Below are 19,818 nucleotides of genomic sequence, written 5' to 3'. Positions count from 1 at the left end.
CGTGACACTGTCTCGGCCACTCGCCGTGCATATTGACTGGTAAACGGTGGTACTGCGAAATAGAAATTAACATGGAGCATGAGTATGTTGTAAAAATGTGGAACCACACAGTGCGTGGAGGCGTAGCTGCGACCGTATGGGGCCCCATTGCAGTGAACCCACACGCACCTCGGAAACGGAAGGGCACAGCCCAACCTTCAGCTTCCCTTATCGTTACGCAGGACGGACCCAATATCTACGCCAATAGTGTACTCCTATTTCTGTAAACTGGGTTGCGCGTGAAACAGATGGACGAAAGAAACAACAAGACGACAGGAGCGCAAAATGTCCTCCATTTCGCGCTGCTGTCGTGAAGTATTTTCGATCGTCGATGTGTTTCACGTACAACCCAAAGTATGAATATGCATAAGTACGGAAACGCCCGGTTATAGTTTACTGTGTGATCACTGCGCTAGCGACTATAGCACGCTTAAACCGAGCAAGAGAATGAGCGCAGTAACTCTGTTGTCGCCTTCTTTCCTAAACGCCTGTCGCGTGTCACCACCACACGTCGCGTAGAAGCGGGTTCATTGCTCTCCCCGCGAGGCAACATGTAAAGCAGAGGGCGTCACTGCGCCTCGGTCCTCGGGAACGGGAGGACAACACACCCAACCCTTTCAGTCTCCGCAAACGTTCTGAGCCGCCCACTTCAGGTACACTATTGGCCCCGAGATCGAACAGAGTCGGCTCCTAGCGGCGAGGTGACGAAGCTCCCAAGTGTGGATGCCGGCGGCCCGTCGCCGCTCCAGCCGCAGTGTGCAGCGATCGTAGTTCGCGAAATCACGATGGATGTTGACAAGGACGGTTCGTTCGATGGTTAGTAACTTCTCAACCTGTTATTCTTTCATTTTTGTAACGGAAATTCGTAAAGTAAATCGCTGTACGTTTTTAGTGTACTGATGCGAAAAGCATTTGCTTAACGCGACCACACCATGTGCGCTCGTCTCCTTTCAACGTGTTGTGAGGTTAACATGCGTTCTTTTTCCGTTTTACAGCACCCTTGCCTCTAAGCACAGTTCTCAACCATGTTAGGGACGGTGTCAGGTGTCTCGTCGAAGGCGACCAAGTCGTTGCGGCGGGCCACATCATTGAGTGTATAGTGCCGTCGCTTCCACCTGCTGCTCTGACGGTCCTGTGCACGTTATCGCATTCGTGCTGCAGTCGTCCGCGCTTAGTAAAGACCCACACCGAGTCGACCTGAATTTGACCGACGAGACAAAAATAGCAGAATTGAACTGCACATGCCCTGCAGGGTAAAGTATTGCCTCAAGATGTTCGGATGTAGTTGGTCGCGGCGCGTATCGCGATTTGTTTAAATTACATCACACTAAGCTGACTCGCTGATTTGCGATGTGTTTACGTTATGCGATAAATTTAGAGAACTTATGTTGCTTTATCAATTTTTGTTTTTCGCCAGACCTACGAAATCGCGAGTTAGTTTCAGAGTGTTACTACCATAGTAAAATGTTTTCGAGTCGCTTTATAATCAGTTGCAACCGTTACACGAAGCTCAAATAAAGCATGCAACGTATAATTTATGTTGTATCATAATCATTAGATTCCTTTAATTACTTTCGCATGCAGGCACTTGAATTTGCAGTGGTGCTTGAATGCAGTGCATCGGGCTTCAATTTTTTCCGCCCCCTTATAATAGAGAGAAAAAAATATATCAATATGAGCAGTAGCAATGAATTCGCTCGCGCATGTTCGTTCATCGCTTAATGGACCATCCGCTGTTGGCTCGCGAAACGACACTGTTTAATCTGTACGAGATCATGCGTACACAGTTGCCGTGTTTCGGTGTTCGTATTCACACTTCTGAACACAGAGAACAGTTCCCGTGGCTGAGGAAAGACAATGGAAAACGTGACAACTAGTCACGCTCGGTGACGGTCGTTTAAACGGACTCGCAGCTGAGCGCGAACCTTGAATTCACTGCGCAGGCGACGCATGAAGTTTATAAAATAAATTGCATGCGTGGACACGCGGTTAATTTACTTGCGGAAGTATATAAAAGCACAGGCAACTTATTACTGGCATCCCAGGCCACGCCGACACGAACTTTCGCGGACTGCAACGATCTTCACACGCACAGCAACCACACAGCAACTACGCATGCAGCAAACATTAATGCCCAGATTGCCGATTAGGATTCCCAAACGTGATATCATATTGGACTACTCGCCATCCTTTTTCGTCAGCGAACGCTTGAACGCACCATCGTCGAAGTGCTTACTGCACACCATCGCATACTTGGAAGGCGCCTTCTCGGCGACGTGCCGCGTCAACGGGATAGCAGTGAAAGCTTATCCCTGGCTCTGTGCAATATGTGCTGCATTGCGGAACCAAACAAAATCTCACGATGGTAAATGAAGCGTTTTCTGCGGTCACGGAGCACAGAATCACGAAATGAAAACAGTAGCTCCCTACACGTCCACACACCGCACGGGCGACGCATCCACACTAACGGGGCGACGGTGCTGCCACCTATAGGTCGATCTCGCGGCCAATACCGAAAATTCTTCAGCGCTTCCCAGAGAAGCTAGTGCACTTGGCTGTGCCGACATTCTATAAAGAGCTATCTGCTTAACTTTCCTTTTTCGGGAGAGCCAATCTGCACATATCCGTTTACTCACAGCGTAAATCGACGTCCGCACGCGTACGAGCATGGGGAGTGATATATGCGCCCTATACAACACTTTCAAAAGACGTGATTAGACCTTGCGCACCGAAAATGTAACGGGCTTATATTACTTTCCCCGAAAGTCAATTTGCGCATATCCACTTATTTATCGCTTAAGTTTGCGTGCACACGTGCATTAGAATGAGGAGTGCTGTTAGCGCCAGACAATCGCTTTCCCGGGAAGTGTTGGCTCACGATGAGCCAACAGTGTAATGGGCTTTAGGCTTACCTTTTTCTTTTTTTTTTTCTCTGAAGGCCAATGTGCACGTTATCAGTTTATTCGTGTTGTTAATAGGCGTACGTGCGTGCATTCGCACGGGAAGTTATGTACGCGCTGAACCAGCGCTGGAACTTAGGGAGAAGTGATTGCAAACTAGGATGTGTCAACATTGTAGTGGACTACAGTCTTAACTTTTTTTTTTCTCTCGGAAGGCCAATGTGCGCATATCTCTTTATTCATCTCGTGAATAGGGCTACCCACGTGCACTCGCACGGAGAGCGATGTGTGCGCTGAACTAGCCCTTTCCAGAGAAGTGACCGGACTTGGCTGGGCCAACATTGTAATGGCTTATATAGGGTTGCCTTTTTTTTTCTCGGAAGGTCAATTTGCACATATCTGTTTATTTAAGGCGTGGATCGGCATACGTGTGTGCATTAGCTTGGCGAGTGATGTATGCGCCAAACCAGCACGTGTCTCTAGTCCACAGTGTTCTTGTGGCCATACAGACGAAGATGTGCATCATCTTATCCTCGAGTGCACTAAATACAATCCACAAAGAAGGGTACTGCAAGCAAATTTGTTGATATTAGACAGAAGACCTTTCACTCTAAAAAAAATACTTGGCCCATGGCCAACTGCGGGCCTTCAAAAAAGAGCGCTTCTTGCTCTGAAAACGTTTTTAGAGGAGACCAACATTTTGGGAAAATATTAGGCATCAGATGATCCGAATGCGCTAAATGAGTAACATAAACGTTGTTCGTGATTCATAATTGGTTTATGAGGCGATCGCAACTTTTATGCAATATGTATAATTCTGTTCTGTACTTGCAGTGCATTACATGTGTTGAGTGTTATGACTGTTCTAAATATCTGACTTTGTTTATGCGTACGTGGACTGGACTTATGCACAGAACTTTGCGACTCATGTACTGTTGGACTGTATATTTTTTATTCATCTAGTGTTCTACTGAGTGCCATCTTTCGTGTCGCTATCCTCCCTTTTTACGCAAACTTGTTTCCTTTGCCAAGTGACAAGGAGTAGCTGGTGCCACCATAAAGGCGCCAACCTCTCCTAATATTCATCTCAATAAAAAAAAACAAAAAAAAAACTGCGCCCGTCCATGTCCTTACTCGTCCGTGTCTTTTTTAGCGCAATTCCCTTCTTTACGCAGCACTTTCCATAAAGGTCATTGGACCTGGCTGGGCCGACATTGCAACGGGCTACAGACATGGGCCTTATTTACAGCTAAAGCGAACTTGTGCATAACCATTCACACCACGTAAATTGGCTTGAGTACATGCATTAGCATGGCGAGTGATGTATTCGTCGAACTAGCACTTTCCAAAGACGCGATTGGACATATGACTGGGCCAACATTGTAATGGCTATAGGCTTAGCCTTTTGTACAGCTAAAGGCAATTTGTGCGTAACTGTTTACTCATCGCGTAAATTGGCTTGAGCTCATGTATTAGCATGGTGAGTCATGTATGCGCCTAACCAGCACTTTCCAGAGAAGTGATTGGACATGGCTGGGCCGACATTGTAATGAGTAATATAGTAATTGTAATTGTAATATAGGCTTAGCCCTTTCTTCAGCTAAAGTCAATTAGCGCATAACCATTGATTCATAGCGTAAATTGACTTGAATACATGCATTATCAAGGGAGTGTGTATACGCCGAAATAGCGCTTTCCAGAGCAGTGATTGGACCTGGCTGGTCCGACACTGTAATGGCCTATAGGCTATTATCTTTTATTCGGCGAAAGCCTGTTTACATATGTCCGTTTATTCATGTGAATCGGCATGAGCTCGTGTATTATCATGACGAGTGGTGTATGCGCTGAACCAGCAGTTTCCAAAAAAGCGATTGGATATGGCTGGACCGACATTGTAATGGCTACAGGCTTAGACTTTACACTGCCTACGAGGTTGCTCCTTGTTACGAACGGCATTAAGGCTCTCTACGCTGCCGGCTTGTTTTTCCATTTTTAGCATGCACCCATTCTACGTCAAAATGTGTTGGAGGCACCGCTTAAAGGGGGCGACATCTGTTTAATATTAATTTAGTAAAAAAAGAAAACCGATGCCAGGACACCTAAAGTGCACTACTATCAGTGCACACCCACTCATCTTAAATTACCTCAGGGATCGGCCCATTTATAGGAGTACAGCATCGTCAACTTAAACTGATCAGTAAAACGGTGTCGAAGTTAAAGAAATTGCCAAGGAAAGCACAGGAATATGGAAAAAAGCTTGCTTAATTAGAGCGAAGACGCCCTATTTCAGTTTATTATTTAAAATAAGAAACTAAAAGAGCTGCAATATGTACGCTTTTTGAATGAAATTCAAGTCAGAAACTGAGGCTAACTGTATGGTTCTCAGTTTCGGCCAAAAACACCACGCAAGAAAAAAATGCTAAGTTTCTGTAACCCAATTCGCCGAAGCATAATATGAAGCTCATTAGCCAATCAGATACGCAGGACTCTTGAAACATGCCTACTTTCACAGGCTAAAGAGGACATACGAGCGGGAACATTAGGGCAACGACCGAGGTAGAAATGAGTGGACAGGACAAGAGGGCAAGAAAAAGAAACAGGAGAATTTTCCTCTCGTCTACTCACTTCTACATCGATCCTTGTCCTAAAATTCCCGCTCGTCCGTCTTCATTGGATATATAGCATGAACCATATAGCTGCACATCGGCTAGACCCAAAGAAGAACCGCTTTCTTAAAAGGAAAGTGCGCCGTAAACAAGCAGCACTCAGTTGGACGTCCATCGGGAGGGGGCCAGAATGTCTCCGCTCGCCCGTCAAGAGCGCATCTCTAGACGTCAGGAAGTGCTCAGATATCGAGCTCGCAAGAAACCCGTAGAGCAGCGTGGCGTGCTTTCTTTCTTTTATTCACTGGGACGGGAGGGACACACGCAAGAGAGTGGGCTGCCTTTCTCAGTCGCGAAGACGAACAAGGCTGCATAAAGAGCATCCCGCTAGATGCGCCCCCGGGGGTAGTTCTTTCTTAGTTCAAAAAAAAAAAAAAAGGCGACAGCGCGCACGGCCAGTGGATGCAAGCTAGAAAACAACATAAAAGGGAAGGCAAAACAAGCAAACGAGGCAAGCCTCAACGCTAGACACAAACGGCACCCACACCCACGCCACCAACAGCGAGGGTTTAGCGACCGATGATCCTTCCTGCTCGCCAAGGAGCGAGTCCCAGCCCCTGTCACCTTACAAGAAGGGAGCAGCCGTTTAACGGATGCGGGAAGTTGCCTGGGAGGGTACGTGTCATCAACAAGGGCATTCGCTCCCATATACACACACCCCCTCCTCCGATAGTAACTTTTTTTTCTTCCTCAACAGCGCGCTAATGTCATTTCTTTTTCGACACGGCGAGCGCGGTCGGGGACAGCCTCGCAAGCAAGGTGTGGCACAAACGCGTGTAGCTTAGAACAGGGTTCTTTATGTTTGTTCGAACTGCGTGTGCCCTGTCGCGGACGTCTTGTGCGCCGTCATGTACGTCTCGCGCGGGAGCCGAAAGTCTAAGTGGCGACGGCAGAAATGCACCTGGAGTGTCCCTATAGTTGATATCGCAATAAAAAAGTGTCTCCATTAAGCGAAATTTCAGTTTCGAGATCCGGCGACAGTGGACTAGTAAGAAAAAAGAACGTGCGCAAAGAAAAGATCAAGCCCATGTAGTATTTACGCCTGGCAAGGGCGTACCTCCTTCCTCGATGAAAAAGTTAACAGCAGACACGTACAACACTCAAACCGCGCTAAGGGCTGGTAAGTTTCACAATTGAAAGAGATAGAGAGATTTTATTGAAGGAAAGGCGGAGAGGTCTGTCTGCGCAAGTATGCGCTAGCCTGCTACCTTGCACAGAAGTAAGAGAAGAAGGGAAAGAAAAAAATGGGAGGAAGGATAATGACAAGATTGAAGGGATGCTAGCACGCACGGTTTTGCAGAACTTTCGATTTATAGATTCAAGGCCCACATTAATGTTGTGGAGCTGTACCACAACATATCTCAGTGAGCGTTGTTGCATATCTTGTCAAGCTACCACTGACGCAAGAGCAGGTCTTCGAGACATCGATACGCATCAAAAGAATAAACTGGTGACTGGCACTCGTTCACGGGCGTACGAAGGCGAACAAAGTGTGAACTTCGTGAGTTGTTACAGAAAAGTTGCAATGAACGGCTCCAGTACGACAAGCGCCTATAGAGCGGATTTAGCATCCACGGCGTTTGAAAATCAGGAAGAAACGCAAGTATTGAGTTCAGTAGACACTTCAGCATGCGCCGAATCGCCTCTGTGTCGTTAGTTTCCGTCCCTTTCTGACTGAGAACGCCACTAGGTTCGTCAGCTTGCTTGTTCCTCTTCTTGTGCAAAGGAGCGGCGCGGAGTGGGGTGGTGGGCGCGGGTCTGGACGGCAGCAAAGGCCATTTCACATCCGAAATGGTCGGTTGCGAAGAAGTGAAATAGGCAACAAACTGCGTGCAGCAAGCGAAGATGAGAAAAACGAAGCAGAGAGGCAGGAGATAACAATGATCTGGCACCCATCTGACGAGCCCACATGACTCAACAAGAGCGCTTAGAGCCGTTAGATCAAATTGGCCGCGGCTATAAGGCTGCCTCTACGCATTAGTTGCCCAAAAACCCTCCCCAATGCTGTACCCGCAGCCTGTAGTATACTCATCTCCCACCCTCTCTCTCCACCCATTAGGATCCTGCACGACTACCATAAAACAAAATTGTCGTAAAGTCAGTTATGTACTTTCTCTCTCTCTTTCTCCTTCATCCCCCCCCCCCCCCCGCTCTATACCCCATTACTTTTCGAGGCAGGCGACCGTGGACCCAGCGGGGTCAAGGCAGAGTTCAAAGGTTTAGTCACCAAGACGTTAGATCGTAGAGGGAGGAGCGGCAGACCTGTGGCCGCGATTGTTACAAAGGAGGGCGCGGAGGCTGCGATGTATACGTCTACGTTTAAGTGCGCTAGGCCGCAGACATTTTGAGCCGGGACACGATGTCCGCTGGCGCCGCTGGCTGACAGGTCGTGGCAAATGTGCGCCGGGCGAACGATGACCATAAACGCCTCTCGTGCGTGAGCTCTGCGCGCAGCAGCGAGGACCGACATCCTCCGCGCGGGTGAAACGCTCAGCAGGATGCCTGAAAGCGCCGCTAAGTGGCTAGGTACAGGTTGGAAGACACACTGGAAAAAGGTGCTCCTCGTCGCTTGATGCTTTGAACCGACCAACAGTGGGCGAGAGAAGGGATCCCCGTGGCCTTGACCCGTCGCTTCGAGAAGTGGGCGAAAGCAAGTCTCGGTCGAAACGGTGGCTCCTGGCTAGGGTGGCCAATTCTAGCCGACCCTGTCCTGGCTGAGGCTTCGCTTGTTTCGGTCATGTGTGCTTCAGTTTCCTAAACGATGAGTAAGTGGCGGCCATGAACACGCGAGCACGAAATTAACGTTAGGAAGCTCAAATGCACAAGCTGCACTAAGTTTGAACAGCACCAAAGTTGTACTTTGAGGGCAATGATGAATCGCCTTGATGATCGACGCAATTCTGACGGATTTTGGTGCAGGGTCGCCGGAACAGCTTGACAGACGGAAGTGACACGAGGCCAGCCGAGGCGGTTAAGTGGCCGTGACCCTCTGCTGCTTAGCGTGAGGTCGCGGGCTCGATTGCCGGTCTCGGCGGTCACATTCACTTTGAAGCGCACGCTAAGGTACACGTTAAAAAAACACCAGTGGTCACAATTCATCCAGAACTACCCTACGGCGCGAGTGTTGATTCGGCTTCCCAAATTCAGAACGTTAAACCCCATGACTTATTCTTTTGTTATTGTTAAACACGGGATGCATGGCGCAGGGAGGCATGTGCTGTTATGACTTGATGTGATAGCGGCTACAGCTGGATTTACTCGAAACTGTCTTGACCCGCATGCAGAAATGATCTTGTAGAACTCAGAGAGCGCGACTTACCACCACTTCTCAACCTGGTTCTATGTCGCTCTTTTCCTTCTACACATTATCGGTCCACCACCAACGTGCTTCTCACTTTACGCGTTTTTCATGTTTCATTTCTTCGCCGCCGGTGGGATCGCGCCAGCTCTTTCATACAATTCGTATGTATCCCTTCGTGGTCATGAGCATCCCCAGAGCATCACAGTACTCGGGCATCTACAGACGGAGGCGCCGAAGCGAGACATTCCATGTCCACAGTCAACCGGCATTCTAAACGCAGGGAACGAAAAGCTAGACACCAGAACCTTTTATCCGCCTGACAGCCCGTCTGCTCGCATTAGGCGGGGACGAGGAATCTAGCTATGCGCGCGCGACGTGGCAGCGACGGCAGACACGGCGCCCCTACGACACATCCCGGGAGACGCTTTTAGACACAGACACATATCCTCATCCTCGAGCGCTCTTTTATATTTTAACGAAAAGTGTGAGGTTACCATTTAGAGAGAGAGAGAGAGAGAGAGAGAGAGAGAGCAGGAACGTCATAGTTTTGAAGGCTCAGGATATTAACTCAATATAAGCTACCGATAGGAATTGCAGCCCGTCATGTGTGTGTAGGCGAGGGCATTTCCGGAGCACGCCATGAGAACATTAAAACGGGTGGAATGTCCTGAGTGAAGTGCGCCATTCCGCCTGTGCTGAAGGTGTGGGTGTGTCCGCGCATTAACGGTGTTAGTGACGTTCATTGCTATAAGATGCGAGAATTGTAAAAACTAAGGTGATTCGAGCCATCGGGGTTAACTTACCGTATACCCGGGAAGCACGCGCAATTTCTACGATCTCTGAAACGAACAATCGTCAAACTAGACGACCAATGAACATGCCAAAATTGGGGCACCGATGGGCTTTATGCACACCGCAGACGGGACCGTCAAAAAGCGCAGGACTGGCTAGCTTTCGCAAAGGGTTCCAAGTAGAGATGTGCGAATAATCGAAAATTTCGTATATTTGTGGAATATTATATATTTTTTATATATTTGTATTCCATTCGGAAACCAGGCGCTACTTGAAGTCCTTCGAATAATCAGTTTGATGCGAATGTTCGAATCAAATCAAATGTATTTCTGACCTTGCGGGAGCGGAAACGAATCTTTGCGCTTGTTTCTATCTAACCTGCGGAATGTGCGCCCGATTTTACATTTACACTATCGGTATGGCGTAATTTAGCACGCGAGTTAGGCTCAGCCGCTGATCGACAAAGCTATACAAAAAAGCCAACCTCCCGGCGACAAGAGGCACGGGTTTGCGAACAGCGAGGGCGCAACTTAGCGCAACGAAAGAACATGGCAACGATTGCACCAAGGTATCCCATAGAAATAAAAATGCGTTTCTAGAAAGTGCAGCTCCTAAATGGGCCGAACCACTACAGCAATCCTCATCCACGTGTGACCTCACTATGCCGAGCGTCTCAGCTATCACGCACAGTCTTAAAAAAATGAAGAAAACAAAGAACGAAGCCTTCTATGCGGATGAAACAACTGTAGGTTGCTATACGGGAGGTACCACGCAAACGGGCAGGCAAGACGACAGAAGAGACGAAGGCATAGCGCTGCTTCAAAACTTTGCACACCCTTCTTCCGGGGCCAAATGCGCGCATGAACCCGCCAAACAGCATTAGCACGTCATGCTGGCGCAGCCAGGCGTTCCGGGTACAGAAGGATAGCGAACGGGAGCGGCAGATAGGCGACGGCAGCAAGCGAGACGAGAACGCTTGAATCGACATAAAGACAGTTGATAGAGTCCGATGAACTCGAAACAAACTTCAAAACAACAGACCGATGGACTATACTTGGTATTGCATATTACTTGAAGGAATGGACGACAGAAGAGCTTCGTCCTGCGTGCCCATTTGCGGTATACCTCACGTGATGCGATACAAAACTAATCCATCAGTCTGTTCTTATGCAGCTGTATTGCGACTCTATCTAGCCTCAAGGCTGGATGCGAAACCGTTTACTCTCGTATTTTCGTATACGCAAGAAGGTGCGAAGCGAGCAGCCATGAGAGATCGTGTCTGCGAGACGGCGCAGCTGCTGGGACCTGCCCCGCCCCCGAAATTGGCATCCTGGGGACCGGTGGTAAACTCAGCAAATTAGTGTCGCAGTCACGCCTGTCTCCGAGCTTAGCTCTCTGGCTTGCATCTTCGTGCTACGAGACGTTACTTTAGCTGGGGCCTCGCGCGTTAACCAGTTGTTTAGTTGATCTAATGGCGATGTAATTGAGAAAGCGAGAAATAGCTTCTTCGATCCTTCGCACAGCTTCACCACCGTGTTTCATTTTCTTTCTTTCCTTTTTCTCGTTTTCGTTTCGTTGGTTTTTCCGTTAAGTGCACTGAGTACTAAGACGTGGACTCAGTGCGGCGAGCGCTGAATCCGCGTCAACGGTAATGTGACGACGTAAAGCTGTCGCGCGGGTTTTAACGTCGAGCTATAGCGACAGCGTGACGACTCCGGGTGACTCAGTCGCCGTAACGTTCTACACTTAAAGGTGAGGTTGCGAGTTTGACTCCAGTACGCGTGTCTGCCTGATTTCCGCAGGGACAAATGAAAACGTCCGGTGTATTCATATTTAGGTGCTCCTCAAAGAACCTTAAGTAGTCAGCAATAATCCGAAGCCCTATATACTATATGTATGAAGTCTCCGATAATCCAGACGCTACTTTTGGACTTTAGTCACCATCAATAGATAGAGAATTTGTTTCCAATGTGCAACTTACTCGACGCTATGTCACCGCAGTTCGGTGTGTTAGTATAGTACCAACAGGTTGAAATAGGTGAATTTTTTTTTCTCCGCAATCTTGCTGTTCACACCGGTGTAGCTCACGCTCTGTTTGTGAGAAGCGTGTATGTATCAGTATGTTCTTCATCTTACGGAGCTTTATCTCACTCACTAGGCGCAGCGACCATCGCCACCAACGTCTGCATAAGTTCTACACCGAAGTAAGCTTTAAAAGCCTCGCGGACCATTTTCGGAGGACTTAAAGTTTTGCTCCATTGGCCCCACTCGAGGTGTGCTATGCTAACAGTGCGGAATGTGATACGATTTCAACTCAAGACTGTGACGCAAGTATGCGGCTGTGTTGACTAGCATTAATCGCACCCATCTTCATGTCATCATCATGCCACTTCTCTCTTCATCCTTTATATATGTAAAGCTTTAGATCACTCAGATGACAGGCCTTTCACGAAAGAGAAAAATCTTCCGAGCGTGGTCTCGTGCGTCTGCGATGTGCTAAGCCAAAATAGCGCTGCTGCGATTTTTGAATTGCGCCAATCTTTATGGCCGCTTTTGATTGACTCAGCGATGAACGCTTCATGCGTGTGTACCACTACAAGGTCTGCAATATTCCTGGTAATACTGCAGCGGACGCAGCTGCGAATCGAGCGCACAATAACGCAGAGACAACCAATCTTTCCCTATTGCGTAGTGAAGTCCGTCTGATCCTGAGACAGATTTCTTGTCGCCTCAGCGAAACTACCTGGTTTGGCCAGCAAGCTAAAAACTCGGAGCTATACTCTATAGACCCATGTATAAACTTATCAATGCCGGAAACTCAAAGAGATAACAGAAAATTTGAAACATTGGTACACCGGCTGCGTCTTGGTACTGCATTTACGAAACACTTCTTGTACAGGATAAAACGTATCTCTAGTCTGCAGTGTTCTTGTGGCCATCCAGATGAAGATGTGCATCATCTTCTTCTTGAGTGCACGAAATACGATACACAAAGAACGGTACTGCAAGCTAATTTGTTTATATTAGACAGAAGACCGTTCACTCTTAAAAAGATACTTGGCCCATGGCCAACTGCGGGCCTTCAAAAAAGAGCCCTTCTTGCTCTGCAAAAGTTTTTAGAGGAGACCAACATTTTGGGAAACTATTAAGTATCAGATGATCCGAATACGTTAATGAGTTACATAAACGTTGTTCGTCGTTCATAATTGGGTTATGGGGTAATCACATCTTTTACGCAACATGTCTAATTCTGTTCTGTACTTGCAGTGTAATACATGTGTTGTGTGTTTTGGCTGTTCAAAACATCTGACTTTATATATGCGTACGTGAACTGAACTAGTGCACAGAACTTTGCGACTCATGTACTGCTGGACTGTATGTTTTTTATTGATCCGGTGTTCTACTGAGTGTTATATTTTGCGTCGCTATTCTTCCTTTGTACGCAAATTTGTTTACTTTGCCAAGTGACAAAGAGTAGCCGGTGCCACCATAAAGGCGCCAACCTCTCCTAACATTCACTTCAATAAAAAAAAAAGGTGTGAACTTCTCCCATCCCTTCTTGTTTACCAGGCCCCTTTCTCCCTTCCCCAGTGCAGAGTAGCCTAGTGGTCTCCGTCTGGTTAACCTCCCTACCTTTCTTTTATGAATTATCTCTCTTTCATTCTTTCATTCCCCCTTCACAATGCATAATACCAGGTTAGAGCGCACAGGCTCAGGCCCGACCACTCTGCCTTCCTACAAATAATATTCCTCCTCTCCACGTGTGATTTGAATAACATACCTCATGAAAAATGAAGTTGGTAGTAAGAGTGGAAAGTGCAGGGTAGTCGCAACGGGGAAGGGCTATATTAGCGCCAGGGGAGCAGACACGAGAATGGAGTATACGTTCTTCGAGCACGCGATCGGCGGGTCGCGACCAGATACATCTACACCGCAGGCAAAGATGGCGGCGAGCAAGTTGCTTGACTCGTTAGCTCGCATTATCCTGTTCGGGGAGCGGCGCGCAATCTTCGTGACAGAAACATGCAATCGCGACATCTCAATAAACGTCTGCGGGCAGGACGGAAGCGTTGCCCGTCGCCTCGAGCACGAAGGGAAGGCACGCGCACGACCCATGCACAATCATACATACGAGGCGGGCGGGAATCGTGCATACCTTGCGTAAGTAAATCCGTGCAGTGCTGTGGAGCGTAGAGTAAGCGTCGATCGTACGGAAACCAAATACACAGACCCACGGAAGCTTCAGCTCCCATTTGCACTAATTAAGGTAAAAAAAAAATTAACTTGACGAGTGCCTGCAACCATTACCCAGTGTGCTTTCCGAGAAGGATATCATCCTCTTGCCCACAACGCGTTTTAAAAGGGTCGATAGACAATGCTTCGCATGCGAACTTAGAGTATCACCGAAAAAGCAGTGTACTGCGTTAAGTCGTTGTTCCTAGGGTGTCTTCCACAACTATTTAATCAGCTATTACTTAATTTTACTACAGTTATACACGATACCACATATACGTTTTGTGTACTAAAACTTCGTTTATTGCTCAGTCTTTCTTTTTGTTTGTTTTTTAATGCACACCACAATGTAACAAATTTCGTTTATCTGTTTGTTTTTTTGTTTGTTTGTTTGTTTGTTTCTTTCTTTCTTTCTTTCTTTCTTTCTTTCTTTCTTTCTTGTATTGAGAAATATTATGTAAGCAGGATTTAAGTTTTATTTATTTAAAACATTATTCAGTGATTATCCGTTCATTCAGTGCATTTAGCGAATGCAGCAATGTTTTGATTGTTTGCTGTATTGATAACTTTGATCTACACGTGTTTTGCGCTTGTTGTAGAAGTTTGTGCACTGTGCCAACTAAATACTAGCAACTGAGGCCCTGTCAGGCGCGAGGCTTTTTGTCGCGGTGGGGAAAAGGAAAAAAAGAAGAAAGAAAGAAAGAAAGAAAGAAAGAAAGAAAGAAAGAAAGAAAGAAAGAAAGAAAGAAAGAAAGAAAGAAAGAAAGAAAGAAAGAAAGAAAGAAAGAAAGAAAGAAAGAAAGAAAGAAAGAAAGAAAGAAAATAAACGCTTCAAACTCCAAATTTTTTCATTAGGCAACTACTGAACCGGTTTAAATGGAATCCGTCGCAGCTGAAAAAGAAACTAAAATTGTCGCACCCCTTGGGATTAAGACCCCTTAGGACCAAGAACCGTATTCTTAAGTCATGTTCTTACGCTAGAATTGTTCGTGGGAGCCCACTGCGAATACGGATAGAGCACGATTGCAAGATTAGACCATGCACTAGCTGTATCATAAGTTAAGCATATAAGGTTTGTAATGCGTAAAGAAATATCACTTGTGTATTTGGTGTCGTCACTTCTGTACCTACCCATACACCCTCAGCAGCATGCACAATACGTTTCACGTAGCCCCCTGCGGCTGCGTCCCCGATACAGGCTACCCGATTTTTCTCTTTTTTTTTTGAGGTCATAGATAGGCTTATTAGGGAGTTTGCAAAGTGCGTAAAAAAAAGCAATGAAAAGGAAAATGAGAGAGGAACTAACGTAAAAAAGGACCGAGCACGCCAAAGCATTCCATCATTGTGTTGTGCTTTACTGAATCTGAGGAATATATATTACAAGCCCCACGAATCGTTCCAGACTGGTGCTGATTTCAATCGGCTATCTGAAATCGTGTTTCCTTGCAAACAGGCTTGTTTTTCTTTAGTCAACAACGCTTTCAAACTACAGATTCTACCGTAACTTGTAATAATAGCTTTCTCTCAGAAACAAGCTGCTGTGCTTTAACGACTCGAGAACGATTGGTCGCTTCTACATGCGGCTGCAACTGGTAAGTAACGCTCTTTATCGTGATCGGCCAGAAAAAAAAAATGACGACAGTCAAAAGCACACTGCTTTCTTGTCCTATAACGAGCATGATACTTTGCGAGTACGGTACATATATGATGCGCAGCATGACGCCTATACTCTACAAATTCCACAGCGCTGCACGTTTTTACCCAGGAGGTCCGCAGGTAGAGGCGTCGCTGTGCAGATCAGCGACGAGGCGGCGCTTACTACGCGTGGTGAAATTTATTGCCAGCAAAATAGTATAACAAATACCTGCGGCGATATCTCGTAAGTGCATGCAGTACGCGGCGTCGTCCTCGTGTAATTGTGCACCGAACGACCGGTGTCGCCCTCGTGTTGCGCATTCGCTACTTAATCCTGTCGGAATCGGCAATAAATACCAAGCAAATTGCCGCCGCTCCGACCGACGCTTTGAGCGGCGCCCGCAGGTCGACGAATCATGCCCCTGCCTATCAGTGAGTCGTCCGAAAACGAGGCGGCGTTGCTGTAGGAAAGCGTGCGGAGCTGCTATAGAAAGTACATTTCTCTCGCGATACCTCTCCCCGGCTTATCCGACCATTCGGTAGTTTATAGACACGATTCCTATGATACGCTGGAGTCAGTGGGGCTTGGGAGGCTGCCATTCCGAAAACGCTGAGCTGTTGTACCGTCCCCATCTTCCCACACTTGCGCGGGATGGCGCGCTTTTTCGAAGGCTTGCACGACTATCATTTCGTTTGAGATGTTCGTGCTCAGCCGCGCTCGTCAGATCTTGGAGCAGCGCATTTCGGTCTTACAACGACGGGTGCCGTAGAAGCTCTTTTACTGCTTCGAAGTGGCCGAAGCGTTGAAACAACCGGAACAACCGACGCACAGGCGGATGAACTGAAAGAAAGAAAAAAATAAAGAGAGAAAGGAAGAAAGAAAGAAAGAAAGAAAGAAAGAAAGAAAGAAAGAAAGAAAGAAAGAAAGAAAGAAAGAAAGAAAGAAAGAAATGTTGCCTCAGTATTCGTACCTCTGGCAACCAAGCACGCTATTTGAATTAGGAATTCAAAGGCATGCAGGCTGTAAAGAAAATGAGAAAAAATTGCCACTGTCCGTATTCACAAAAACCTCTTACGCGAGAATAGTTCGTCATATAATATTTCTACCAATAGTGATGCTGCACATATTATTAGCGAAGCTGACGAGTCAATGGCAAAGAGCACCTATGAACGAGAAGCTTCGTGAATTCAGCCCCGGATAACAGCGATTCCTCCGGTTCTGAACTGTAGTCTTTCATAGCGGACGCTGCCATATTCTCGAGAGCAACTTTCTTTTGCGATGCGCATGGCATCGCCTCTTCGTCGGCTAGAGCGTTGCCGATTGTGCAGCTTCCAAGATACGAGCGCAGATGCCACCACTCTCCGAGTCTGCGTGGCGCACAAAGCCCCGCACAATGTGCCTGCGCAAATGTTGCGCGATGCCCCGTGGTTATAGCGCGTCCAACTCCCAAGTGCGCATTACCGCGAGGATATGAGTTAGAACCCCAGACGCGCCGGTCGTCAAAGTTTTGTTTTTATTTGTCTTATCCTCCTGAAAACGGAAGGCAGCACACTGTTATAAGATGCTTTTCAGGTCGGTTCTTATTACCGTCTTGTGTATGTTACGATCGTGAAGAACTCATTTTTGTAAGGCCTCGTTTCCCTGCAGGTGGTAAAAAAAAAAGAAAGAAAAGAGAGAACGCCTCTTTCTATTATTAAAATAATTGTCATAAAAAGCATGCTTGCTGGTCTAAGCACAGAGACAAACGTGTAACGCCTCGTGGTAGGCTGGCACGTTGACCGATGACCCGCCGTGGTTGCTCAGTGGCTATGGTGTTAGGCTGCTGCGCACAAGGTCACGGGATCGAATCCCGGCCATGGCGGCCGGATTTCGATGGGGGCGATATGCGAAAACACCCGTGTACTTAGATTTAGGTGCACGTTAAAGAACCCCAGGTGGTCTAAATTTTCGGAGTCCTCCACTACGGCGTGCCTCATAATCAGAAAGTGGTTTTGGCACGTAAAACTCCATAATTTTTTTTTTTGACCGATGCTACATCGTTGATTTGCATGTCACCTCGCGGTATTTGAAGACGACGCAGCAGTCTTGACGAAATCGGTGTCAATTTTCACAAAAGCTGGCCGCCGCCATGTGCTTAGACCGTTTCCATACAGTTCCGCGTGCTTTACGTCCGACGCGAATGGTTTATAGGCAATCGCTTCCGATGCGATTTTGAAAAGTACTAAAGGCATTGAGACCTAATCGAGTACCATGAATGCGAACAGCATATGGGAAGGGTGAAGAGGTGGATAACGGAAAGGACGGACGTACGGGACATAGCAAACCCTTCTACAGCTTAGGCTGGATTTCTTGGCCCGTCAGGCTAATACTTGCGCAACAGCGTTTACATGTGACGCATCCACCCTTCCTCCGAAAAAAACCGGTACCTGGGGCCGAATTCACACAGTGTTTTGTTCGTAAGTGCTCTTTGCCATTGGCATGGCCGGCTTGGCTAATGATATGTCTGCCATCGTGATTGGCTGAACTTTTCTCTTACGAACAATTGTTGCGTAAGACATTTTTGTGAATGCGGGCTCTGTGGGGGGAAGCTAATAGCGGCAGTCGTCTCATTTTTTCTTTTCTACCTCAATGCGAGCGCCAGCATTCATATGCACCACGCGAGACCCGGCTTAACTTGTCATAATCTACCCTCTCATGTCGCATCAATTTGATTCGCCTTTCTAGGGCATTACTGCCGTTTACACGAATACGATGCGCCAGAAATTTAGGGTGCCTCAATGCGCTCCTTCTCCCGAGAGAGGACACATAGAGGCACCCGACGCGACGCGCCACTTGCCGCATTAATGTATACGCGTTCTCAGCTGCTGTCGCCGTCGATGCCGCTAGACTATACGCCTCCAAAGCGTGGTCTATTGCAGTTACTTATGGTACTCACTAGCACAATAAGCGTTGAGTATTTGTTGCAAACAAACTGGCGGCATCGCCACGTTAAATCTGACACCTGTTACGAACAACTTCCTGTCTGCACAAAATCAACGACCGAATGAATCTTGGTTGGGAATAAAGGTGGCTGTAATATGGGTTAGGTGAAAAGAACGGGGAGAAAATTCGCCTCTCTGGCGCAAAGAAAATAACAAAATGCACCTGTCTTTTATCTTATTGCTACGTGGAAGGATATAACAGAGAATAAGAAAGAACACTGCAGGAAGTGAAAAACCAGGGCCATATTAAAAAAAAGAAGAAAAGTATTACTTAAGCTAGAATTGTTCGTAAGAGCGAGTTCCATCCAATCCTGATAGCGAATGCGACCGAACAATGGCAAAGAGAACTTACGAAAGAAATCTTTTGACAATTTCGCCCCCAGAGAGCATTCATATGCGTTTTTTTATTAATACTACGGTAGCATTAAAGAAGCTCGTCTCTAATTAAATAAGGAAGAATACGAAGCAATTGCAGGGTCTATCATTTCGACAGCACCTCTCGAAATGAGTTGTTGATTTTGGTGCCTTGAAACGTGGTTAATACCTGCGAGGTTGAGTTCAAAGAAATGTAGAAATAAAGTGGCTAGTAACGAATAAAAAAATTAAGAAGAAAATCAACAAAAAGAACAATAATTGATGTGGAATCGTAAAAAAAAAACTATATAGAAAATGAGTACTATTTAAAAAGCATGTCACATTAAGCAACTGCAACAGAGCTGTCACCTCTAACAAGGTAACCTTTTAGATAAGAAATAAAAACAGAGAAATAGAAATAGAAGAAACCACAAGCGGTAGTTACTCATGATTACGATCGCTATCGCCACCAATGATTCGGACTTTTGGCGAAACTATCCATAATCTTTAACGGCACGAGAAGGTTATATTGCTTCTACATATTATCACCTGCGCTGAACGATACCACTGGTCCTTTGAAATCAAAGCTTAGGTCACGCGAATTTGAATGTCAAGAATTCTATAGAAATCTATAAAAGAGTTCTCTCATCTGTCAAGCAAAGAAGTTACCTTGTTAGCCTTGGCCCACGAAGCTATTACTCTGATTCCCTCGTAGCGCAACAATGCCACGTTTCTTTTGAATTTTTCGCTGCTGACCTTCATGTTGATGATGATGAGTATGATGATGACCAATGACCTAATGTAAATAATGCTGCATGTCACCCAGCCTTTCTTTTTTCTTTTCTTTTATTGAAGGAATTTCTCCCTCATGCTTCTGGGAATGCAAACAGACAGGTGTGGGTTCATTCTGATGACTGAG

Source organism: Dermacentor albipictus, chromosome 5, assembly GCF_038994185.2.
Source record: "Dermacentor albipictus isolate Rhodes 1998 colony chromosome 5, USDA_Dalb.pri_finalv2, whole genome shotgun sequence".
Lineage (NCBI taxonomy): Eukaryota > Metazoa > Arthropoda > Arachnida > Ixodida > Ixodidae > Dermacentor > Dermacentor albipictus.
This window is presented reverse-complemented; position numbering follows the sequence as displayed.